Genomic DNA, 27,713 nt, shown 5'->3' with positions numbered 1-27,713 from the left:
GGCTCCCAGTCTGTAGAGGGGGCAGGCTGGGCTAAGGGACACCCCCCCCCCGCACAAATTTCATGCACCAGGCCCCTAGTACAACAAATAAAAATATGAGACCATAAAAACTCATTTGTCACCATTGTAGGTGATTATTAGACCAACTCCTCACTCTGAAAATTAGATGTGAAAGAATTAAGCATTTATTTATTCTGCCCTTTTTAAAGAAACTGTATAGTTCACTCCCAGTTTATGAAGGTTATAAAGCTCTTGTTAACTAAAAAAACGACAGCTAATAAATGTAACTGAATTACAGAATTAGAAAAATCACCAGTTTTCAAACTTCAGTTAACTGATTTGCCAATGACTCAGAGGATGCTAAAATTATTTGGTAAAAATACTGAAGAATGGAATGGTACCAAAGTATGGTAACAAAGTATCACCCCCACAGATTACTGCACTTAATGATCACAGAAGGAAAAAGATATGTTTTTACAATGGAAAGATATAACAACCACCACCATAAATCTCATAAAACTGAGATCACTAATTGTGACATTATATTCCTCCCAAGTTATGTAACATTAAATATAACATCAATTATTAAGTACTTTTACCAAAACTTTTTAACATGGATCTAATGAAGCCTTTAAAATATAACTTCCAGTGTACAGGATATACAGGGAATAAAGGAACAAGTAAAAAACACAAAGAAACAATCCGATAATCTTAAGACATAAGCCACTGTACAAGATCTGGCCTTGAGAGAGAATTTTCAATATCATAAGAAAGGGCAGTGGAGAAAGGAATTTTTGCTAGATTAAAAGAGACTAAAAAGATAATCACATGCAAATGCAAAATCTTGATTGAATTCTGGTTTTAAAAATATCATTTTATGGAACAATTGGGAATATTTAAACATAGAGTAAATAAAATGTTATTAGGAAATTATTGTTATTTTTCTTAGGAATTGGTAATGGCATTGTGATAAGAACACCTATTTTCTTAAGCAATATACTAGTATGCTGAAGTATTTTGAGGTAAATGTCACAATATTCAAAACTTCCAAAAAGGTTCATGGGGGCCTGGGTGAAAAAAGTAAAGGGATTTTTTTTTTAAGTTCAGTGAGAGTATATCACACACATATACATAGAAACCCATAAAGATATGGATGGCATATTAACTTCTGAATCTGGGCGGCAAATATAGCACTATTCTGTGTTCTATTCTTTCAACTTTTCAATATTTTGTTTTTTATTACAAAACAGCAGAGTTGGCAGGAAGATAATTAAAAGAAAAAGCATGTCAAAAAAGAACTATGAGCTAAAAATCATTTATAAACACATATCCACAATCACCTGAAAACCTTTCACCCTTACATTAAAAAAAAAAAATCCAGATTACTCAGCCCACTATCTTCTGCTCCATATAAGTAAACAGATTTCAAACAAATACTTGACCCTCTACAAACAGCAATAAAACTACAATCTATCAATGATTTAAGGAATATTTGTCATTGGCAAACAGAACATTTTGTTGATATCCCATACTGAATCAAAATATATTCTAACATCCATTAATTTTATATGCTGACATTAAGAAAAGCATTTCTTTTAAATCTTTTGAATTGAAAAATGTGATTACACTTGAAAGAGAGCTAGTTGGCAGATGATCCTACCAAGATTTACTTCTATTAGCAACAAACTTTGGTTAGCCATTTATTCTAATGTCACACAATGAAATTCTTTAAATCCTTGATCTCATACTTAAACATAAGATCTACACTAATAAAAGAGAAAAATGGTAATTGGCGTACGGCGATACCTTTTTCATTGGCTAATCAGGGCTATATGCAAATTAACTGCCAACTAAGATTGGCAGTTAACTACCAACAAGATGGCGGCTAATTTGCATATGTAGGCACAATGCAGGGAGGCGAAAGGGAAAGCAGGAAGAAGCCCCCTGCCACTGACAGTGATCGGAAACCCAGGGGGGAGCTAAGAGCTGGGGGGCAGGGCAAAGGCAGCCCTGGGGCCGCCTTTGCCCTGCCCCCCAGCCATGATCGGAGAATCAGGCGCCTTTGCTGCCCTGGCCAGTGATAGCAGGAAGTAGGGGTGGAGCCAACGATGGGAGCTGGGCAAGGTCGAAGCTGGCAGTCCCAGGAGCTAGGGGTCCCTTGCCTGGGCCTAAAGAGAAGCCCACGATCGCGGCGCCCCCCGCTGCCACTGCAGGTCCCCGCTGCCTGGGCCGGACGCCTAGGCCAGAGGCGTTAGGCCTGGGCAGGGGCGGAGCCTGCAACCGCGGGGAGCTGGGGGTCCCCTGCCCAGGCCTGACACCTCTGCCGGAGGCCTCAGGCCTGGTCAAGGGGCCGATCCGGTGATTGGTGATCGGAGGGTGATGAGGGTCAATTCCTCTGGCTGAGGCATCAGGCCTGGGCGGGGGGCTGAGCCGGGGATTGGGGGGATATGATGGTCCCCTTGCCCAGGCCTGAAGCCTGGGTCAGAGGCATCAGGCCTGGGTGGGGGGCGGAGCCGGGGATTGGGGGGATATGATGGTCCCCTTGCCCAGGCTTGAAGCCTGGGTCAGAGGCGTCAGGCTTGGGCGGGGGGTGGAGCAAGCGATCAGAGGGAGATGGGGGTCCCCTGCCCAGGCATGATTCCTGGGCCAGAGGCCTGAGGCCTGGGCGGGGGCCAGAGCCAGTGATTGGGGGGAGATGGGGGTCCCCTGTCCAAGCCTGACACCTCTGGCGGAGGCGTCAGGCCTGGGCAAGGGGCCGATCAGGTGATCGGAGGGTGATGGGGGTCAATGCCTGAGGGCTCCCAGTATGTGAGAGGGGGCAGGCTGGGCTGAGGGACACTTCCCCCCCCCCACACCCAGTGCACGAATTTCGTGCACCGGGCCCCTAGTATAGATATATTCAAGGGGGAAAAGAAAGGCTTATTGAATATCAACTATGTGCATCGTGCTTTAAAAGTGTTTAATTTTAATGATTATCTGTGAGGTAAACATTCTCATGTGATAAATCAACATTCTTAACCATCAGAAATGTTGTGACTTGCCCACAAATGACAGCTCATAAGTATTAAGGATGGAAATTGAATGAGGTCTATTGGAAATGCAGGTTTGAAAGTCCATATGCTTTTCAATTAATTGGCCTTAGTGGTTTCAATATTTACAGACAGAAAAGCCCATCTAAGGAAAAAGTATATTTAAAAGACTACCTTCATATCCAAAGAGCTATATAATCTTAAGGAAACAGAGTCAATAATATTGTGATAACTATGTATGGTGCCAACTGAGAACTGGAAATATGAGGTGGGAACACTTTGTAAAGTATATGACTGTCTAACCACTATGCTGTAAACCTGAAACCAATATAAGATAATACTGAAAGTAGACGACAACCAAGATGGTGGCATAGGTAAAACCTGAACTTGCTGCTGCACACAACCACTTTAAAACTACAACTAAAAGACAAAATGAATACCATCCAGAACTACGAGAAGGCTGGCTGAGTGGAAATTCTACAACTAGAAAAAAAGAGAAAAGCACATTGAGTCTGGTAGGAGGTGCAGAGGTATGGAAGTGTGGCAGAAAAGAGGCACGCGCGAAAGGGGCTGGCAGCTGGGTACACTGTTGTCTTTTTCAATCAGGAGGGAGAAACAAGCTCCCGACTGCTCTGAACTCCAGTTCCAGGTGAGAATATGGGGACTCAGACTCATACGGAGAGAAACTCCACTGTCTGGCATCAGGCCAGAATGTAAGGGCGGCTTTTTCACAGAGGTGCTTGCAGGGTTCCCTGTTCCTGCACGGGCGAGGACACAGACCCCAGGACCACTTCAAGGCAGAGCAGATTGGCAGCCATTGTGATTTGCTCTGCCCTGGTGATTCCCTGAGACCCTGCCCCACCCAATTTACAACCCCACCCAAGCTGTGCTCAGAGGCTTTTGCATACAAATGGCCTAGCCTTTCTCCGCCTAAAAACCTGTCAAACTGTTGCTGGGTCAGAGAACCCCAGAGTTTCCAAAAGAAGGCCTAAGACTCGTCAGCAGCCTGCATTACTTCACAGATGCACCTCATCTGGGCACCTCCAAACCCCAAACAAAGAGGAGGAATCTGCAGATCTCTCTGCAGCTCCTGCTGGGTGGCCTCAGGGAGTGGCTGACTTTGCACATCCTTGGAGATCCAAGAGCCAGTCTACCGAGGGGTCAGAGTGAGACCATCCAGATTACAACTATTCACATCCATAAGAGACACACACAGGGGGCAGACTCAGTGAGTGCCAAAGCCCCACTGAAGCAAGTCCTGCCCCATAAGAGTGTCTCCAGCACAGAAGTTCTCCCATTGTAGACACAACTAGTCCTCACAGCCAATTGGCCTGGAAGTCAATTCCTCCCAGTGATATCAACAGCAATCAAGGCCTAACTACAACAAGACTGTGCACAGAGCCCACAAAGGAGTGCACCAGGAGGCTGAGCCACTGGGCCTGTAGGACACCTAGCACACAGAGCCACTCTATCAACACAGAGAAGCAGCCAAAATGCAGAGACAAAGAAACAGGTCATAAATGAAAGAAATGGAGGAAATCAAACTACTGGACATAGAACTCAAAACCATGGTTAAGATTACTCAACAATCTTCTAGAAACCTCCGAGAAATATAGTGAGACCCTCAAGGTTATGAAAAAAGACCAATTAGAAATGAAGCATACACTGACTGAAATAAAGAATATTATACAGAGATCCAACAGCAGACTACAGGATCCCAAGAATCAAGTCAAAGATTGGAAAAACAAAGAAGCAAAAAACACCCAACCGGAAAAGCAAAAGGAAAAAAGAATCCAAAAATATGAAGACAGTGCAAGGAGCCTCTGGGACAACTACAAGCGTACCAACATCCGAATTATAGAGGTGCCAGAAGAAGAGAAAAAGCAAGATACTGAAAACCTATTTGAAGAAATAATGACAGAAAACTTACAAGTCCAGGAAGCACAGAGAACCCCAAACAAGGGGAATTCAAAGAGGACCACACCAAGACACATCATAATTAAAATGCCAAGAGCAAAAGACAAAGAGAGAATCTTAAAAGCAGCAAGAGAAAAACAGTTAGTTACCAACAAGGGAGTACCCATACGACTGTCAACTGATTTCTCAACAGAAACCATGCAGGCCAGAAGGAAGTGGCAAGAAATATTAAAAGTGATGAAGAGAGGAGGAGGCAAAATGGTGGCAGTATAGACAGACGTGTCCCATGACTTGTCCCGGAGCAGATAGGGTGACAGCTGAAACAAGTAACATCAAGCCCGAATTGGCAGAGGAAATACAGCTGGGAGACAGTTTGCAGGCGGGAAAAGCAGAGGACTCCCAGAGAATGGGGACAGTTGGAGACTGTCGGTTCAGGCTCCCCTAACCGGGCAGTCTCCACTGCTGCTGAAATCTCTCCCGGAGCAGCTGGCTCAGCCACGGAGACAGCGCCATCTTGAGTGGCTGTTATCGGAAGCTTATACATCCAGGGACCCTGCAACCCCAGCACCCAGGGACTAGCTACGAACCTGGGAACCCCGGATCTCAATAAGCGCGAATACGTGGACTCAGATGAGCCCTGCTGCTCCTCATGGAAGGTCAGATTTCACCTAAAGGTGTGGTTTGTAATTAAGGTTGGAGAGAGGAACGCGCACGGGGGAAGTCTGCACCCCACAAAGTCCAAGGCCGTTGGGGCCAGCGTGATCCACGGGTGTGGAAGGGGTCCCGCAGGGCTGCTGGCTGAAGAAAACTCTAAAAATCAGCCCATAGCTGGACTGGGTGCAAAAAGGCAGCCTCGGATTTTACCAGTGAGCCAGCTGCTTAGTGCTAGGGAAGGGAGGACGTGCGGAACAGACTTTGGGAGATTTGCGCAGAGCTGGATGGTGGAATGTTGTGAGCTCGCGCACTTAGGCTCTTCTTTTTTTCCTCCTTAAATCTTTGCGTTTGATTATTAAAGCCAATACATAGGATCGCCCAATTGGAGTCACTCACTGAGACTGCAGGGGAAAGTTGTTTTTGTGGAACCTGGGAATCAGAGCGGGGAGTAAAGATCAACCAGCCGTGGGGCAGTTGACTCTCCCAAACCAGAATTAAGTGCGATAGGAAAAACAAAACCTAAATACTGGCTAGAAAGGACTTATAGCCTCAGAGGTCAATCCAGAAACACTGCCAATCAGGGGCTAAACCAAAAACTGACTCCTCTGTAAATACAAATAAAAGCAGTCTGGAAAACAAATACAGCCTGCTTTAAAATCAGGACTGTGGTTTACAACACAGAGGACGAGTGTCTCGCAGGGAACTTCAACACTTTCCTGAATACCTGACAGGCCTAAGGCGTGCCAAACAGAAGTGTAGACGAAGTGAAGGACCTTCACTAATGCACATTTTTATTTTTTTTCACCATTTACTTAAGAAACTAAATTTTTTTTTCTTTTTTCATCACCTGATTTTTCCTTTTTAATTACAACATTTTTATTTTTAACCAGTATTATTACTACTACCATTTTACCATTTTTTAAAGTGTCACTTTATTTTCTCTTTATTTTATTTTGGGATTAGTGTTTTACATTCTATTTTTATCTTTCCTTAAGCATCATTTTACCTTTCTCAACTTTAGCCTTATCCCAAAACTCTCTTCCTCACTTCCCCCTTTTGTTGTCCTGTTTCTCTTACCGTATTCCGGCTTTAGATTTTCCCTATTCCTTCTTTTTACCCCGTTAAAATTTTACCCTACTTATAGATCTAATTTCCAATCCCCTGTTCTAAGTCCATATAGACCTCTCTCTTCTCTTTCTTCACTATCCAAATTTTTTTTTTTTCTCTCTGTCGTTTTGTTGTTTGCTTGATTGTTGATTATATTGGGTTTTTTTATGCTTGTTTGTGAGATTCTTTTTCTTTTTCTTTTTCTTTTTTTGTTGGTTCCCCCCTCCCCCCGCCCACCGCCCGGTTATTTTTTTGCTTCTGTTGTCCCTCGCATTGCTTGATATTAGTTGTTGTTTGTGGTTTGCATTCATCTCTAGGTATCTGTTGCTGGAATTTGTTGGGATTAGTGGCTGTTCTATTGGGAGTTTTCTCCCCATATAAATAGTTCCTTCCCCTCTTCTATTTCATTCTCTTTCTTTTCTCTCTTACTTTTTTGGTTTTTTTCCTTTTCCCAATTTCATTTTTGCACTTTTTTTTTTCTTTTTCTCTTCTTTCTTCCTTATCCACTAATTCTCTTTGCTCTGGTGGTCACCTTTATTTCGGGTTATTAGTATCATGAATACATTTGTGTTCAGTACCTTGTGTGTTGTGCCTTGTTGTGTTGTATTTTGTGCCTTTAAATCAACGCAGCAGAGAGAGAACTTCCTAACCAAACACCCAGAGAAGAGAGATCATGGGGAGACAAAGAAACAGCCCGCATATGAAAGAAAAACAGGAATCACCAGAAAAGGAAGTAAACGAAATGGAGGCAATGGAGGCAAGCAACCTGTCAGAGAAAGAATTCAGAGAAATGGTCATAAGGTGGATGAAAAGAATGGAAGACAAATTCAACAATATGTGTAAGAACCAAGAGGAAATGAAAAAGAACCAAGAAGGAATGAAAAATGACATCACTGCTATAAAGAACTCAATAGAAAGCATCAACAGTAGACTAGAAGAAGCAGAGGATCGCATCAGTGAGCTAGAAGACAAGCTAGGAAAAAATACCGAAGCAGAGGAGCTTCTAGAAAAAAAAATTAAGAAGCAGGAGGAAAGCCTAAGAGAACTTTGGGACAACACAAACAAAACAACAACCACATAATAGGGGTGCCAGAAGGAGAGGAAACTGAGCAAGGAATAGAAAATCTGTTTGAAGAAATAATGACAGAAAAGTTCCCTGATATAGGGAAGAAAAAACTCACACAAATCCAAGAAGCTCACAGAGTCCCAAACAAGATGAACCCCAAAAGACCGACGCCAAGGCACATTATAATTAAATTGGCAAACACAAATGACAAAGAAACAATCTTAAAAGTGGCCAGAGAGAGACAGAAAGTTACCTACAAAGGATCCCCCATCAGACTAGCGACTGATTTCTCAACAGAAATACATCAGGCAAGAAGGGAATGGAATGAAATATACAAAGTCATGCAAAGGAACGGTCTGAATCCAAGAATACTGTACCCAGCAAGGCTATCAATCAAAATTGAGGGTGAAATCAGGAGCTTCACAGGAAAAAAAAGGACTACGGGAGTTTATTACCACCAAACGAGCAATGTAAGAAATGCTAAAGTGCCCTAACTGGTATAGCTCAGTGGATAGAGCATTGGCCTGCAGACTGAAAGGTCCCAGGTTCTATTCCGGTAAAGGGCATGTACCTTAGTTGCAGGCACATTCCCAGTAGGAGGTGTGTAGGAGGCAGCTGATCGATGTTTCTCTCTCATCGATGTTTCTAACTCTATCCATCTCTCTTCCTCTCTGTAAAAAATCAATAAAATATGTTTAAAATAAATAAATTAAATGCTAAAGGGTCTGCGGTAAAAAGAAAAAATAAGAAACAAAGAAGGAACACAGGGGTAAAGAATAAAAATGGCCACAAACAAGTATCTATCAATAATAACTTCAAATGTAAAGGGATTAAATGCCCCAATCAAAAGAGGGTAACTGAGTGGATAAGAAAACATGACCCATATGTCTGCTGTCTTCAGGAAACCCACCTTAGAAAAAAAGACACACACAGATTGATGATGAAGGAATGGAAAAAGATTTTTCAGGTGAATGAAAATGAAAAAAAACTGGGGTAGCAATACTTATATCTGGCAAATTAGGTCTCAAAGTGAAGGACCTAAAAAGAGATAAGGGAGGCCACTTCATAATACTAAAGGGAGCAATCCAACAAGAAGAAATAACTCTGGTAAACATATACGCACCCAATATAGGAGCACCCAAATACATAAGAAAACTTCTGGAGGAGATCAAGGGAGAGATTGACAGCAAAACAATCATAGTAGGGGACTTTAACACACCACTATCACCATTGGACAAATCCTATAAACAAAATATCAGCAAAGAAAAATCAATCCTAAATGACTCACTAGATCAGATGGAATTAATTGACAACTTCAGAACATTTCACCCCAGGGCCGCAGAATATACATTCTTCTCAAGTGCACATGGGTCATTCTCAAAGATAGACCATATGTTGGGTCATAGGCAAATGTCTTCAAATTCAATAAGATAGAAATCATATCAAGCATCTTCTCAGATCACAATAGCATAAAACTGGAAATCAACTACAAGAAAAACAATCCAAAAAAAATCAAACACATGGAGACTAAATAGCATGCTATTAAACAATAACTGGGTTACCAGAGAGATCAAAGAAGAAATAAAAAACATCATGGCAACAAACGACAATGAAAACACAACAATCCAAAACCTACGGGATACAGCGAAAGCAGTCTTGAGAGGGAAGTTCATACCTCTACAAGCCTACTGCAAAAAACAAGAAACAATGATAATAAATTACCTAACCCTACAACTCAAAGAGTTAGAAAGAGAGCAACAAGAAAAGCCCAGTGTAAGCAGAAGGAAGGAAATAATAAAGATCAGAGCGGAGATAAACAACAAAGAGACCAAAAAAACAATACAAAAGATCAACAAAACCAAGAGCTGGTTCTTTGAAAGGATAAACAAGATTGATGAACCTCTAGCCAGGCTCACCAAGAAACAAAGAGAGAGGACCCAAATAAACAAAATCAGAAATGAAAGAGGAGAAATAACAACAGGCCCCACAGAAATACAAAGGATTGTTAAAAAATACTATGAACAACTCTACTCCAACAAACTAGACAACCTGGAGGAAATGGACATATTCCTAGAAAAATATAACCTTCCAAAACTTAATCAGAAAGAATCTAAAAATCTCAATAGGCCAATAACTATGGAGGAAATTGAAGCAGTCATCAAAAAGCTTTCAGCAGCCCTGACCTGTTTGGCTCAGTGGATAGAGCGTCGGCCTGCGGACTGAAGGGTCCCGGGTTCAATTCTGGTCAAGGGCATGTACCTTGGTTGCGAGCACATCCCTGGTGGGGGGTGTGCAGGAGGCAGCTGATCGGTGTTCCTCTCTCATCGATGTTTCTAACTCTCTATCCTTCTCTCTCCCTCTTCGTAAAAAATCAATAAAATATACTTAAAAAAAAAAAAAAAAAAAAAAACAGCTTCCAGCAAACAAAAGCCCAGGGCCAGACAGCTTCACAGGGGAGTTTTACCAAACATTCAAGGAAGAACTAAAACCTATCCTCCTCAGACTACTACAAAAAATTCAAGAGGAAGGAACACTTCCAAGCTCATTCTATGAAGCCAGCATCACCCTCATACCCAAACCAGATAAAGACAACAACAAAGAAAGAGAATTACAGGCCAATATACCTCATGAACATAGATGCCAAAATCCTCAACAAAATCCGAGCAAATCGCATCCAACAGTACATCAGAAAGATCATTCACCATAACCAAGTAGGATTTATCCCAGGGATGCAAGGATGGTACAATAACCGCAAATCAATAAACGTAACACATCACATAAACAAATTGAGAGATAAAAACCACAGTCATATCAATTGATGCAGAAAAAGCATTTGACGAAACCCAACACCCATTTTTGATAGAAACTCTCAGCAAAGTGGGAATAGAAGGATCATACCTCAACATAATAAAAGCCATATATGACAAACCCACTGCCAACATCATAATCAATGGGCAAAAACTAAAACCATTTCCTCTGAGAACAGGAACAAGACAGATATGCCCCCTCTCACCACCCCTGTTCAACATAGTACTGGAAGTACTAGCCATTGCGATCAGACAAGAAGAAGAAATAAAAGGCATCCAAATTGGAAAAGAAGAAGTAAAACTGTCCTTATTTGAAGATGACATGATACTGTACATAGAGAACCCTAAAGACTCCATCAAAAAATTATTAGACTTAATAAATGAATTCGGCAATGTAGCAGGATACAAAATTAATGCCAAGAAATCTATGTCATTTCTTTGCACCAATAGTGAACTTACAGAAAGTGAGACTAAAAAAGCAATCCTATTTACCATCCCACCAAAAAAATTAAGATACCTAGGAATAAATTTAACTAAGGAGGTAAAAGACTTATATGCGGAAAACTACAGGACACTGAAAAAAGAGATAGAGGAAGACATAAACAGATGGAAGAACATACCATGTTCATGGATTTGTAGAATCAACATCATCAAAATGTCCATATTACCCAAAGCAATCTATAGATCAATGGAATCCCCATTAAATTATCAACGGCATATTTCACAGATCTAGAAAGAACGCTCCAAAAATTCATCTGGAATAAAAAAAGACCTCGAATAGCTGCAGCAATCCTGAGAAAGAAGAACAAAGTAGCGGGGATCTCAATACCAGACATCAAGCTGTATTACAAAGCCACTGTTCTTAAAACAGCATGGTACTGGCACAAGAACAGACATATAGATCAATGGAATAGAATAGAGACCCCAAAAATCGACCCAAATCACTATGCCCAATTAATATTCGACAAAGGAGGCAAGAGCATACAATGGAGTCAAGACGGACTCTTCAATAAATGATGTTGGGAAAATTGGACAGATACATGCAAAAAGATGAAGCTAGACCACCAACTCACACTATACACAAAAATAAACTCAAAATGGATAAAGGACTTAAACGTAAGATGGGAAACCATAAAAATACTAGAGGAATCCACAGGCAGCAAAATCGCAAACATATGCCAAAGAAATTTCTTCTCTGATACTGCTCCTAGGGCAATGAAAACTAAAGAGAAAATAAACAAATGGGACTACATCAAAATAAAAAGCTTTTGCACAGCAAAGGAAACCATCAACAAAACAACAAGAAGGCCCACTGCATGGGAGAACATATTTGCCAATGATATAACCGATAAGGGTTTAATCTCCAACATTTACAGGGAACTCATGCAACTTGACAATAGGAAGATAAACAATCCAATAAAAAAATGGGCAATGGACCTATAGATGCTTTTCAAAAGAGGACATACAGAAGGCCGAAAGACATATGAAAACATGCTCAAAGTCACTAATTATACGAGAGATGCAAATCAAAACAACAATGCGGTATCATCTCACACCTGCCAGAATGGCTATCATCAACAAATCAACAAACAACAAGTGTTGGAGAGGATTTGGAGAAAAAGGAACCCTTCTGCACTGCTGGTGGCAATGCAGACTTGTGCAGCCACTGTGGAGAACAGTATGGAGTTTCCTCAAAAAACTAAAAATGGAACTCCCATTTGACCCAGTGATCCCACTTCTAGGAATATATTCCAAGAAACCAGAAACACCAATCAGAAAGGATATATGCACCCCTATGTTCATAGCAGCACAATTCACCATAGCAAAGATCTGGAAACAGCCTAAGTGCCCATCAGCAGATGAATGGATTAGAAAACTGTGGTACATCTACACAATGGAATACTATGCTGCTGTAAAAAAGAAGGAATTCTTACCTTTTGCAACAGCATGAATGGAACTGGAAAGCATTATGCTAAGTGAAATAAGCCAGTCTGTGAAGGAAAAATACCACATGATCTCACTCATTCATGGATAATTAAGACCATTATAAACTGATGAACAAAAATAGATTCAGAGGCAGAGCAGCATTAAACAGATTGTCAAACTACAGCAGGAAGGCGGGGGAGGGTTGGGGAGGGGGTAGGAGATCAACCAAAGGATTTGTATGCATGCATATAAGCATAACCAATGGACACAAGACACTTGGGGGGTAGGGAAGGCTAGGGGACTGTCTAGGGCGGGGGGAAAAAAAGGAGACAAATGTACTACTCTTTCTAATATTTTAAGCAATAAAAAAAAATACTTTAGCCGAAACCGGTTTGGCTCAGTGGATAGAGTGTCGGCCTGCGGACTGAAAGGTCCCAGGTTCGATTCCGGTCAAGGTCATGTACCTGGGTTGCGGGCATATCCCCAGTAGGAGATGTGCAGGAGGCAGCTGATCGATGTTTCTCTCTCATCGATGTTTCTAACTCTCTATCTCTCTCCCTTCCTCCCTGTAAAAAATCAATAAAATATATTTTAAAAAAAAATACTTTAAAAAAATAAAACAAAAGAAAAGAAAAGAAAGTCTCCACACCAAGAAAGAAAAAAAAAAGTGATGAATAGCAAGAACCTACAACCAAAATTACTCTACCTGGCAAAGATATCATTTAGAAATGAAGGTCAGATAAAGAGCTTCACAGATAAGAACAAGCTAAAGGAGTTCATCACTGCCAAACCAGTATTATATGAAATGCTGAAGGGTATTCTTTAAGAGGAAGAAGAAAAAGGTAAAGATAAAAATTATGAACAACAAAGTGACAGCAAATACATTTCTATCAACAAGTGAATCTAAAAATCAAGTGAATATGCCCTAACTGGTTTGGCTCAGTGGATGGAGCGTCGGCTTGCGGACTGAAAGGTCCCAGGTTCAATTCCGGTCAAGGGCATGTAACTTCGTTGTGGGCACATCCCCAGTAGGAGGTGTGCAGGAGGCAGCTGATCGATGTTTCTCTCTCATCAATGTTTCTAACTCTCTATCCCTCTCCCTTTCTCTCTGTAAAAAATCCATAAAATATATTTTTTAAGAAAAATTAACATATAAAAATAAAGTGAATAAAAAATGTGACGAACAGAATAAACTGGTGAATAGAATAGAATCAGGGGCACAGAAAGGGAGTGGACTAACAATTCTCGGGGGTAAGAGGGTGTGGGGGGTGTGGGAAGAGACTGGACAAAAATCGTACACCTATGAACGAGGACCGTGGGGGGAGTGGAGGGAGGTAAGGGCAGGTGGTGGGGTGAGAACCGGGTGGAGGGGAGCAATGGGGGGAAAAAGAGGAACAACTGTAATAATCTGAATAAAGATTTATTTTTTAAAAAAGATAATACTGATGTAAACTGTAATTGAAAATTAAATTTTAAAAAAATCAACAGAAAAAAGTACACTATAAAATTATTGCTAGTTGCAAAAAGGACAATTCTTAGCAAGTCAGCTGTCTGTCTATGAGGAAAACTAGTCCTTGATGTAAAATTACACTCCAGTTGCCCATTGGATTACCCTACTGCCAAAATATGAAACATAATTCACATTAAACCCAGAGGCCAACCACCATTTAGAAAATGGAAAGTGCTCTACATGTTTACTCTATTCATCTCAAACGTATTTACCACTCAAAATAGGCTATTTTCAGCAAATATTCTTTGATCTATCATATTCTTTCCTGACACTAAAATATTAAACTAAAAATTAAAATATTAAACTAATAAGCAAGAAATCTACTTAAACTACACATATCCCACAACTGAATATTAGTATTATATGCTTCTGAATTTGTCTAGTGCATAAAAATATGTGAGCCCTGGCCGGTGTACTAAATGGTTTAGAGTAAGGGTGGGCAAACTTTTTGACTCGAGGGCCACAATGGGTTCTTAAACTGGACCGGAGGGCCGGAACAAAAGCATGGATGGAATGTTTGTGTAAACTAATATAAATTCAAAGTAAACATCATTACATAAAAGGGTACGGTCTTTTTTTTCAATAGTTTTATTCATTTCAAACAGGCCGGATCCGGCCCGCGGGCCGTAGTTTACCCAGGGCTGGTTTAGAGCATCGGACTGCAAATCAAAGGGTCTCCGGTTTGATTCCCAGTCTAGGGCACATACCTGGGTTGCGGGTTCATTCCCCGCCCCACTCCCCATCCCCACTCCACTCAGGGCCCATGCAGGAGGCATCTCACATTTATATTTCTCTATCTCCCTCTCCTCCTCCTCCCTCCCTCCTTCCCACTCTCTCTGAAGAGCAATGGAAAAATTATCCTCAAATGAGGATTAACAAAAAAAATTTTTTTAATATGCCAAAATTACCTTTCTATAACATAAGTTATATAGGTCATTTTTATAGGATCAAAATGGCAATACCTATGTCTCTTATATGTCTAAAGATACACTCAAAATATGTAGAGAAATCTTTATGTTAAAGAGTTTTCTCATTTAAAATTAAATCCTCTTAGAACTGATTAGTGACTGGAAGAGGGCATAAATGAGATGGCTTACAGAGTTGTAGTAATATTCTGTATCTTGATGTGGGTGTTGGTTACAATGTTGTTTGTTAGGTGAAAACTCACTGAGCTGTACATTTATGATCTGGATACTTTTATGTATAATTTATAAAAAGTTTGTATATTTTTTAAATCCTCAGTCTAAAAATCTGCCTAATTATATTGCACTCATACCAAAGAAGTTAAAGCCAGGGAAGAAAATCTAGTAATTAGGAACTTCATTAGAGAGCTGTTACAGAAGCAAGCACTATGTACAGGTGCACACAGGAGTGGCACCTAACTTAGCATGGAAGAGGTAAAGAAGACACACTTGAACTGAATCCTGAAGTTCAGACAGGAGTTAACCAAGCAAAAAAAGTGGGAAGAGAGCCCTAACCGGTTTGGCTCAGTGGATAGAGCGTCGGCCTGCGGACTGAAGGGTCCCAGATTTGATTCCAGTCAAGAGCATGTACCTTGGTTGCAGGCACATCCCCAGTGGGGGGTGTGCAGGAGGTGGCTGATTAATGTTTCTCTCTCATCGATGTTTCTAACTCTCTATCCTTCTCCCTTCTCTCTTTAAAAAATCAATAAAATATATTTTTTAAAAAAAGGGGGGGGGGGGGGAGACAGTAAAGGACAAAGAATGCAAAACAGGCAAGAGGAAGCGTATATTCAATAAGAATGAACCAAAGATTTAAGGAAGACAGCAAGGAAGGAAAGTTCAGAGAATTAAGAGGCAGATCATTAAGGATCTCACATACATGTCATGTTACAGTTTAAACTTTATCCTGAAAGCAATGATAAAGCACTGCATGCAACCCCATTTTGTGAGAAATTAGCCTACACACTGCCCCATGCTTTTCACCTTTATGATCCTGCTCCACTCCCACATGTGCAAATAAACACATACCAACATTAAGTGGCCAGGAAGAGTCACATGACCAAATCACACAGGTTTTGTAGCAGTCCATGAGAAAAAAAAAAGAACTGAGTCAAAGAGATTGTTTCTTGGGAATACAAACCAGAAAATCCTAGAGAGAAGGAAGAAGTTAACAGGAGTTCAAGTTAAAAAGATAGCAGCCAGGAGTCAAGATGCTAGCATGAAAGTGACATAGCAGTTATAAGGAGGCAGAAATTAGGAATAAATGAATGCTATGAGCTGGGCATTGGATTGCGGGGGGGGTGGGGGGGGGCGGGCCTAAGTAGAGAGAAAAAGAGTAGCTAAGACAAATTAACAGTAGAGCACTAGAGTGAAATCTACCTTTCCCTGTTTCTAGTTTTATTTATTAAGCTCCTATTCTTCTTGAAACCAAGTTGTTTAACTTTTCCTGGGTTCCCTTGTTTCCTGAGTTTCCTTTCAATAAGCACACACCTACTTAAGGTAACTTGAGTCTCTTCTTTGCCTGAAAGAGCCTAACTAAAAGAGCATTTTAGAACACTTACTCTGGCAGCAATGCAGAGAATGAACTGGAATGCATGGCATAACAACAGGCAGAAGAGAAAAAGCAAGACAACCACTTAAAAACCTTTACAAAAGCCCAAGAAATATTTTGGGTTAAAATGAAGTCGAGACAAAAATATCAATTAAGAATATGAAATATCATGAAGGAGAAAGTGCAGGACTTAAGTGATGTGGTGCTACTCATGAAGATAGGAAATCAACAGGAAAAATTTTTTGCGGTCTCCCTCTTACTCACCTTTTTGGGGATAAGAGAGGCAGAGAAGAGTTTTATATTGTACATGTTTGAAGTGCTTGTGAAATGTGAATCCAAGTGGAGATGTCCATTAGCAATAATTTATAGGGGTCTAGAATAGAGACAAGAGTTCTACACAGCAGCTCTAAACTTAGGAACAAATAAAGTTGGTGTTAGAGTCTTAAAACGAAACTGAAAATTCTTTGGCCAATATTTATTTTAAATTAAGTTAACATAACAAAAAATCATGCTAACTAAAAGCAACATATTCTTGGCAAAACACATTTCAAACCTCCTGAATTTCTCTGTAAAGACAGAACAAACTACTAGATAGTATAATCCAAATGATTAGGAAAGATGGAGTTAATATTACTAATTTCTACTGAGGTTTTACTTTTTCTTTAAAAATCTAAGTTTAATGAATCATCAGAGAAATGCAAATTAAAACCACAACGAGAGATAGCCTCACATCTGGTCAGAATGGCTATCATCAATAATTCAACAAACAAGTGTTGGCGAGGTTGTAGAGAAAAGGCGGTCCTCATGCACTGTTAGTGAGAATGCAGATTGACGCTGCCAATAGGAAAACAGTATAGAGGTTCCTCAAAAACTTAAAAAATGGAACTGCCTTATGACCCAGTAGTTTCACTTCTGGGTATTTACCTGCCAAGACACTAATTCAAAAAGATATGTGCACCCCTATGTTCACTGAAGCCTTATTTACAATAGCCTAAATATGTAAGCACTGCAAGTGCTCATGAACAGGCAAGTGAATAAGTGGTGGTACATATATGCAATGGAATATTACTCGGCCACAAGAAAGAATGGATAGATCTAGAGAATATTATGCTAAGACAAACACCATATGATTTCACTTATATGTGGAATCTAAAGAACTAAATAAATGAACAAACAAAATGGAAACAGACTCATAGACACAGAGAGCAAACTTATGGTTGCCATAGAGAGGGAGGTTGGGGGGAAGGGTGAAATGGGTGAAGGGATTAATGAGTATAAATAGCTAGTTGCAAAATAGTCAAGGAGATGTGAAATACAGCATAGGGAATAGAGTAAGTAATATTGTAATAACTATGTATGGTGCCAGGTGGGTATTAGACTCACTGGAGAATCACTTTGTAAATTATATGATTATTTAACTACTATGCTGAACACCTGAAACTAATATAAAAAAGAATACTGAATGTCAACTATAATTGAAAAATAAAATTTTAAAAACAAATGCAATGTAAAAAAAAATATCTACTTAAAAAATAGATTTTAAATTAAGACAAAAATATCTAAGTTTTCTCCATTTCCCTCATGAATTGTACACCACTAATAATAACTAAGGGGAGGATATATTAAAAAGTCACATGTTAGACAGTGAACCTCACTACTGAATATTAAACTACTAGAGGCCCAGTACACGAATTCGTGTATGGATGGGGTCGCTCGACCTGGCCGGCAATCAGGGCCAATGGGGGCTGGCCGGGGGGAGAGACGGCTGGAGGCTGGCAGGCCGTGGGAGGTTGGCTGTGGGAGCGCACTGACCACCAGGGGGAATCTCCTGCACTGAGCATCTGCCCCCTGGTGGTCAGGGTGCATCATAGTGAATGGTCGACTGGTCGTTCGGCCACTCCATCGCTTAGGCTTTTATATATGTACTAGGGCCCGGTGCACAAAAATTTGTGCACTCAGGGGGGAAGAGGAGACCTCAGCCCGGTTTGTGCCCTCTCGCAGTCTGGGACCCCTCGGGAGATAACGACCTGCTGGCTTAGGCCTGCTCCCGGGTGGCAGAGGGCAGGCCCAATCCCTAGGTGCAGCCCCTGGTCGGGCTCAGAGCAGGGCCGATTGGGGAATTAGGGCGCCGCCCCCTGTCATGCACAGAGCAGGGCAGATTGGGAGGTTGCGATGCCACCCTCAATCACACTCAGGGTAGGGCCGATTGGGGGGTTGGGGCACCGCCCCCTGTCACACTCAAGGCAGGGTCGATGGGGAGGTTGCGGCGCCAACCCCTGTCACGCACAGAGCAGGGCCAATCAGGGGGTTGGGGCGCTGCCCCCTGTCACGCACAGAGCAGGGCCGATCAGGGGGGTTGGGGCTCTGTACCCTGTCATGCACAGAGCAGGGCCAATCAGGGGGTTGGGGCACTGCCCCCTGTCACACACAGAGCAGGGCCCATCACAGGGGTTGGGGCTCCGTACCCTGTCATGCACAGAGCAGGGTCAATCAGGGGTTGGGGAGCTCCCCCCTGTCATGCACAGAGCAGGGCCGATCAGGGGGTTGAGGAGCTCCCCCCCTGTCACTCACAGAGCAGGGCCGATAGGGGAGTTGGGGCACCGCCCCCTGTCACACAGAGAGCAGGGCGGATCAGGGGGTTGGGTCGCCACCCTCTATCACCCACAGAGCAGGGCCGATCAGGGGGTTGGGATGCCACCATCTCACACTCAGGGCAGGGCCGATGGGGAGGTTATGGCTCTACCCCATCACACACAGAGCAGGGCCCGTGGGAGGGGTGGGGATTGTGGCGTCACCCTCTATCACCCACAGAGCAGGGCCAATCAGGGGGTTGGGGCGCCGCCACTGTCATACTCAGGGCAGGGCCTATGGGGAGGTTATGGCTCTACCCTGTCACACACAGAGCAGGGCCCGTGGGGGGGGGGGGGAGGGTTGGGGCGCCGCACCGTCACACACAGAGCCACAGGGCGATCAGTGGTTGGGGAGCTTCCCCGTATCAGGCACAGAGCAGGGCTGATCAGGAGGTTGGGGCGCCTTCCCCTGTCACAAACAGAGCAGGGCCAATAGGGAGGTTGTGGCCCCACCCCCTGCCACACACAGAGCTGCAGGGCAATCAGGGGGTTTGGGCGCTGCCCCCTGTCATGCTGATCCCAGTGCCGGGAGGCCTCTCGGATCCGCTGATCCCGGTGCTGGGAGGCATATTACCCTTTTACTATATAGGATAGAGGCCTGGTGCATGGATGGGGCTGGCTGGTTTGCCCTGAAGGGTGTTCTGGATCAGGGTGAGGGTCCCCACTGGGGTGCTTGGCCAGCCTGGGTGAGGGGATGATGGCTGTTTGCAGCTGGTCACACACCCTTCAGGGTTGGGGTCCCCATTGGGGTGCCTGGCCAGTCTGGGTGAGGGGCTGAGGGCTGTTTTCAGGCTGGCGGGTGACGGAAGCTCCCAACCGTTCCTTTTTTTTCTTTTTTCTTTTTAATTCTGGGCCAGCTTTAGCTCTGATGCTCCAGCTCTTAGCCCTCTGCTGCTGAAAGTAGGTAATCGAAACAATGTATAACTCCAGCTCTGACTCCAGCTCTGAGATCCCAGTTCGCTGAAAGCTGGTTTCTGGGGATTTTTTAAGCTTCTATATTTGTTAAAATGTTTCAAACTGCAGGCTCAGAGGCCGGCAAGGCAGGCGGGGAATGTTGGAATCCTCCGTCACTGAAGCAAGCAAGCCTCATGTTAGTTTCAAGCTGCCTGGCTGCCGGCCGCCATCTTGGCTGACAGTTAATTTGCATATCTCCCTGATTAGCCAATGGGAAGGGTAGCGGTCGTACGCCAATTACCATGTTTCTCTTTTATTAGATTAGATACTAGAGGCCTCGTGCACGAAATTCACGCACTTGGAGGGGGTGTCCCCCAGCCTGGTCTGCACCCTCTCGCAGTCTGGGAGCCCTCGGGGGCTTTAAGCCAGCAGTCAGACATCCTTATCACTGCCACGGAGACAGGAGAGGCTCCTGCCACTGCCACTCCACGTGCCAGTGATGAGCCCGGCTTCTGGCTGAGCATCACTCCCCCTGTGGGAGCACACTAACCACCAGAGGGCAGCTCCAGCATTGAGCATCTGCCCCCCTGGTGGTCAGTGCGTGTCATAGCGACCGGTCGTTCCGCCGTCGGGATGAAACTGGCTCTCCGACACCCCCATGGGGTTCCAGATTGCGAGAGGGCGCAGACCAGGCCAAGGGATCCCACCAGTACACAATTGGGGCCAGGGAGGGATGTGGGAGGTTGGCCAGCGGGGGAGGGACCACAGGAGGGCTCCAGGGCATGTCCAGCCCATCTCACTCAGTCCCGATCAGCCAGACCCCAGGAGCAAGCTAACCTATTGGTCGGAGAGTCTGACCCCTGGTGGTCAGTGCACATCATAGCAACTGGTTGACCAGTCGACTGCATGTCATAGCTAGCAGTTGAGCGGCCTTAACATATCATTAGCATATTACACTTTGATTGGTGAAACAGCCGATTGGACAATTGGACACTTAGCATATTAGGCTTTTATTATATAGGATAGATAATAACAAGATTTCTTAAAGACTTAACCCCTAGAGTGCCGGGGAGCGCGATCACACTCCTCCTGTCTTTTGCCAAAAGTGCCGGGAGCGCTATTGCGCTCTTCCTGCAGTGTCACTATTAGATGCTAGTAGTTCACTCTTTATTGACAGATGGCACCTAAGGAAAATCAGCAAAAATGCCTTGGCAATTTTAGCATAGTTCCTAGGATACTGGTTGGCACTCAGAGGGTTAATCACATAATTTACTAGCTTAGACATTCAACTTTACTTGCACTGTAAATGCTGGGTTTCTGTCCTACAATCCTTTTTTCTCATCCAAGTCCTTTGCCTCCAAAATCTATTACTATGAACTCAGAACTTAATAATTACCTTAAGCCACAAATCCAGTTGCCTACTGGCCATCTATATTTGGCAGAAGTATAATCCACTCAAACTCAACATGTTACAAATGAATTCCTCTTTCTTGACAAAAATAAAAATTAAACTCCTTCATCATATGGATCCCCACACATCAGTGAAAGCCACAAGCTAGAACCTAGATTGTATCTTCTATGATCCCTCTCCCTAATCCCAAATCCATTGAAATCACCTAGTCCTGTCTACTCCCAATACCCAAGTCCAGACCCACTACTATCATTTGCCTGAATTGCCTTCCTAATATTCCTGCCTTTAGCCTTTGTCTACTCTTCAATCTACCCTCCTCACTGAAGCCAGAGTGACCTTTTAAAAATGCAAATCTCGCCCTGTTGACTTGGCTCAGTGACTGAACATCGACCCAGGAACCAAGAGGTCACTGGTTTAATTCCTGGTCAGGGCATATGCCTGGATTTCGGGCTTGATCCCCAGTAGGCAGGGTGAAGGAGGCAGCCGATCAATGATGTTTCTTTCTCATCGATGTTTCTGTCTCTCTATCCCTCTCCCTTCCTCTCTCTCTAAAAAATAAATAAATAAATAAATAAATAAATAAATAAATAAATAAATAAATAAAAAACATTAAAAAATTCAAGTCCGATCATTTCAGACCCCTACTTTAAATCCTCCAGTAACTTATTTGATAAATACTATAGTCACCATTAAAGCTAGTTACTCCAGCCCGGCTGATGTGGTTCAGTGGATGAGTGTTAACCTATGAACCAGGAGGTCACCGTTCAATTCCAGGTCAGGACATATGCCCGGGTTGCTGGCTGGATCCCAGTAGGGGGCATGTGGGAGGCAGCCCATCAATGATTCTCTCTCATCATTGATGTTTCTATCTCTCTCTCTCTCTCCCTCTTCCTTCCTCTCTGAAATCAATAAAAACATATCTAAAAAAGAAAAAAAAAAGCTAGTCACTCCATGGAAGTTCAGCAGAACAATCAAATTTACTTGTTATATCTTTTTTTGGCAGGTTCAGCACAAAAGAATTATCAGGAAATTTTTTCCAATCCTAAAATATACTTAAAACATACATATAATGACTGATACATTTAAAAGAAAAGCATGAAGCACTGTTTGTAAAATCAAAGACTGAAAATATCCCGACCACCAAAATGGAACTACCATTCAGCTAGCAAATGAGGCACTAATACATGTACTGTTGTTGAAAGGTCTCTAGGGTCTATTATAAAGTGGGGATAAAAAGTTATATAATGTGCAGTATGCTTTAGTGTTTTAATAATATAAATGTATATGCTTCTATATGCTAGAAATATCACAGATATGGAATTAGTGGTTGCCTCTAAAGAGTGAAAACAGGTGGTTAGAGGATAAAGAGAAACTTTTTCCTATTCTTTTAACCTCTTTGATTTTTATATTCCATCTAATTATTATCTATAGTTTTAAACATGATTATCCCCCTCTTCAGTTCCACACAAAATAAAAATGTTAAATATACTGACTGCAAAAACCTCTCTTACGTCATCCTTACAACATTAAAATTATGCACTGATCATTTGGTGTAACATTACATTTCCTTCTTTACAGCTCAGGAGTGCAACTTCAACATTTTATTCAATACTAGGGCCCAGTGCACAAATTTGTGCACACTGAAAGGAAATTAATTACAATACTTTAATATCGCTATTCGCCCTTTCTCTGTAATAGAAGTGTCAAGCAAATTCACAATCGACAATGACAGATTGAAACACACGCGTGCGACTGGCACCAGCGAGAGCTTTATATGTATCGCACATGTGTAAGTCAACATAGCCTTTTATTTATATATATATATATATATATATATATATGTGTGTGTGTGTGTGTGTAAAACTTGCTTAATTAGACCTTATTTCTGATGTAGCTAAACTTTTTCCAGCCCAATGAAGCACCCCACTTCTCTTTCAGGTAATTATCAGCAACACAGCAGTAAATATCAACATGAAGCAGATTATTATTGTAGATCATGCAGGGAGAACAAAGGGTAAAATATTTTACTGCAGCAGTGTTTGACTATATTCTGTGCAGTGAGAAAGCCTGAAGTCATTTTCAAGGTCCATGATTTACTTCTTTTCAGTCTGGTCAAGTTTCCAAGCTTTCTAAATCTCCATTTTCTAGCTAATGAAAAGGAAATAGGATTCCACCAAGTTTCCCATCTACCTACTCCAGGACTTCTGTGAGGATCAATGAGATGAGGCATGGGAAAACATTTCACAGACATTTGGTTAAAGTGTAAAATGTTTGCACTTGGCTATAAAGCAAGTCGTGTCCCTGGGCTGAAGAAACTCCAAGGAGGCTAGTCACTAGGGAGAGGAAGCCGGGCATTGCTACGTGACGTCATTACCGGGATGGACACTTAGCATATCAGCCTTTTATAAATAGAGATTTTACTACTGCTGAGAAGCTGTTGGTAATGACACCAGTGAACACTGCACGATAACTGTATTCGCTCCTTGGAAAAGCAAGACAGCAAACAACCATAGGTAGGAGAAATATATTAAATTGACATTAAATCTTTAGGGATTAAAGAAAGCTATACCAATAAATATTACTTCTCCTGCAAATTCAAAAACAGCAAATAAAAAAAAAGACGTTCCCAGTATCCTTCAAACCAGTACAAAAGATCTGTAAAATCTGCAAGATGAAGCAAATGATACTACATGGAGACACAGTTACATCCAATTAGTGCAGTGGTTCTCAACCTTCCTAATGCTGTGATCCTTTAATAAAGTTCCTCATGTTGTGGTGACCCCCAACCATAAAATTATTTTCGTTGCTACTTCATAACTGTAATTTTGCTACTGTTATGAATTGTCATGTAAATATCTGATATGCAGGATGTATTTTCATTGTTACAAATTGAACATAACTAAAGCATAGTGATTAATCACAAAAACAATATGTAATTATATGTTTTCTTGGGCGACCCTTGTGAAAGGGTCGTTCGACCCCCAAAGGGGTCGCGACCCACAAGTTGAGAACCGCTGAAATTAGTGGAATATGACTTAATCCTTAATGGAGATTCCTAAAATCAGATCTGGATTATCTCACATGTTCTACAGAAGACACAAGATGTGAAGCAGGCTGTGTGACCTTATAACAGCACACACACCCTGCCTTGAGCTTCCATACTCTTCCCCCTCCCTCCCTTTCACAGCACCAGGCTAAACCCTTCAAACATGGGTGTCAGTTGGTTGGTTCCCTTATGACCAAGTGGGGAGAATACACGCGAAGTAAACATCCCTTCAGCATTTCATGGCTAAGCCCTTTCAAGCAAAGAAAGGATCACCACCAGGAAAAACAAGATGAGGTCTGTGCAGGGAGAGAAGGTCTGTGAGAGAGGAGTGGGGGAAGAAGGGGGTGTCTAAAGAGTGGCTGACACCAGATCTACCGGAGGGAAGCGCATCACGAAAAAGACTATGTGAAAGCTCAGTTGGGTAGGGAAAGAGCTGGTTGGCTTGGCGGTGAGCGACCTGGGAGGGGGCGGTCCGCTCGGAAGGGGGTGGGCAGCAATGAATCTGCCTTGGAGCTGGGGGCTGCAATGGGTAAGGGGGCGGCCGTGACTGGGTCTCAGAGAAACTGTGATCCGGTAAGCTCACGGGAGGATGTCACGGAGTCTGGAGGCTCCTTTAAGAATCCTAAGAGTCCGAGGACGGTTCTAATGGGGCGTGCTGCGAGTACGGGGGTTCGCGGCCGAACCGCCCGGGCGGCTGGAGGGCAGGAATGGTGTCGGGTCAGAGAGACGATGGGTGGGGTCTACTGGGGACCCGGGGCAGGGATCGTGAGTCGGGGAGGCTCCGGAGCAGACCCGCTCCTGGGGCGTCTCCGCTGGGGCGGGGCCGCGCGGCCCCGCAGGAGCCCAAGAGCGAGACTGAGACGTGGGCCGGGCCGACGGCGGGGCCGCTGGGTGGCTAAGGCGGGTCTTACCTCGGGCTTCGCTGCGGTGGCCACTACAGCCCCTCCTCTATGGCGGAAGCTGCCTCCCGCCCTCGGCCCCAGGGTGAGGCCGGAGGACACAGCAGAGACGGAGGCCCACAAGGGTTCCGGGAGGGTGGGCCCAGTTGCTTCAGGGTCCGGGCGAGCGGCCGCCGCGCATCCCCCTCCCTGTCAGAGAGACTCCGCCCGGCCTGGGCAGGCACAGCCCCAGCCGCACCCCGCCCAGAGAGCACGCGTCGGGCCGCCGCCTCAGCCGGTGCCGCGGCTGCCTCTGCCGCCGACTCTCAAGGTCCTGGCTGGACTCTGCGCAGCCACCATCCACCGCCGCCTGGTCCTCGGTCGGCTCCAGCCCGCGCGCCCCCGACCCCGCGCACGCGGCCCCGCCCCGCGCGACTCCCCAGCTGCAGACCAGCAGGCGCGCGCACTTGCCTCCCACGCCCCCTACCGCCTACCCGAGTCGGCCGCTCGCACGTGACGCCACCAGGGAGTCCAGTGTGCGCCTGCGCGGGCACACCCATTCCGTCGACTCCAGGCAGCCCCGCCCAAACTTTTTTTTCCGCTGCGAACGGCGGAGCTGGGAACGCTGCCTTCGACTCTCCCTCTCCTGGAGTGTAATGTCGCAAGGTTGGGGTAGAAAGCTCTGGGTTTGCGACCGTAGCTCTCGCTTTCCGGCCAACACAGAGACAGACGTGCTTGAAGGCTGGTTGAGGTGGTGAGGCCCGAGGCAGGTAAGAAGCCGCCTCCCCGCTTCGGTTTGTCGGGGATTGTGTCCGGGCCTGGGGCCGCTGTGCTGCCCACGCAGAGCTAGTGTATCCGTGCCCCCTCCCCAGGCAGCCCCGCTCTGGCTCTAGGTTCTCGGCGGCCCCGCTGAGCCCCCGCCCCTTTCCACACACACGCCCCTCTCCCCGCCCCCGCCCTCCTTTTCTGTTTTAGTCCTTTCCATTCATCCTTCTTTTTACAGTGATTTCCATACCTTGGACTCAAGAAAGTCAGAAACGAATGAAATAGCCTCAGCTTTCTGAAGTGTTACGTGGGAGACGATGAGAGAGTCCGCAGTGGTAGTAAAGTAAATTATAACAAAAAATCACAGGATACTCTCAGAGCATAGAAGAGCCGCCCCCCCCCCCGCCCACCCACCCCCCATTGCGGAGGATGAGGAAACCCTTTCAAAGCGACCTTCGGCTCACTCGTAACTTGTGTTAGAAGGCTAGTGAGCAATTGCTGGTCAAAGAAATAGGAGAAGCAGAAAGAGTGCCAGGTACAAAAGGATACGACAGTATTTGGTCCGGAAGAGTAAAAAGCTAGTGGAAACCATACTGGTGTAGCCTACACTTTAAGGAAGCGTCGTTGTAAAGGCTAAGAAGGATGAGGACCGATAATGTGGGGCACAAGTATATTTTCTTTAAAGATGAGAGACTCTTAGTGTACCATGGAACCAAGAAGTGGCGAGTCCATGGGTGAGGGTGTCCAATTTATAGAATCAAGAGCTCTAATAGAACTCAAACTTGTACCACATCAGAATCATCTGGGACGCGCTAAAAAAAATAAAATCAGCCCTGGCCGGTTTGGCCCAGTGGATAGAGCGTCAGCCTGCGAACTGAGGGTCCCAGGTTCCATTCCGGTCAAGGGCACATGCCTGGGTTGTGGGCTCCATCCCCAGTGGGGGACTTGCAGGAGGCAACCAATCCATGATTCTCTCTCATCATGGATGTTTCTATCTCTCTCCCTCTTCCTTCCTCTCTGAAATCAATAAAAATATATTTAAAAAATAATAAAAAATAAAATCAATGTTGTTGCTCCATCCAAAACCAATTAAACAATTTCTGGTCCAGTAGTATTTTCTCCTGAGATGACTAATGCTGAGGGTTGAAAACCACTAAGCTAGAAAAATGTAAAGAATGGGAAGTAGAGAAGGACATAAAGGTATGGAGTTGGCTGTGTGACATTAGGATGGGAGTCATTTGATGAGAGAGAGAGTTTGGGATGGAATGAGAAGCTTGAGCAGAGATGAAATTTTTGAATAACTGTTCTGGGAAATGGAAGAAAAAAAAACTACTCCTGCCTTTCCCTTGAGCACAGTTCCATCCCTTAATTTTAACCAGGTTCCCTCATTTACAGCTCTTTTTCCTCTCCTTTTCTCGTCTATCAGCTGGGGTTTCAGTCTTATAGCTCAAGAGCATCCTCATTTTTATCCCCCAGAAGATTAGAGTTGAGCCAATTTATGAAATGCAAAGACTGACTTCACTCTCCTAGAAATTACTACCCACAGCGCCTTGCCAATT

General features: G+C 43.7%; 1 protein-coding gene across 1 annotated transcript in view; it reads right to left on the bottom strand.

Annotated features, from left to right (window-relative positions):
* MYO9A (myosin IXA) overlaps nucleotides 1-25,890 on the bottom strand; it is a 424,596-nt gene extending 398,706 nt beyond the window's left edge. Inside the window, exon 1 of the mRNA XM_081084933.1 lies at nucleotides 25,423-25,890. The gene's annotated coding sequence lies outside the window, so the exon portion shown is untranslated. The remainder of the gene's footprint in view (nucleotides 1-25,422) is intronic.
* Nucleotides 25,891-27,713: the final 1,823 nt, after the last annotated feature.

This window comes from Myotis nattereri (assembly GCF_964212035.1).
Source record: "Myotis nattereri genome assembly, chromosome: 1".
Classification (NCBI taxonomy): domain Eukaryota; kingdom Metazoa; phylum Chordata; class Mammalia; order Chiroptera; family Vespertilionidae; genus Myotis; species Myotis nattereri.
The sequence above is the reverse complement of the archived record's forward strand: the minus strand, read 5'-3'. Positions and strand labels throughout refer to the sequence as shown.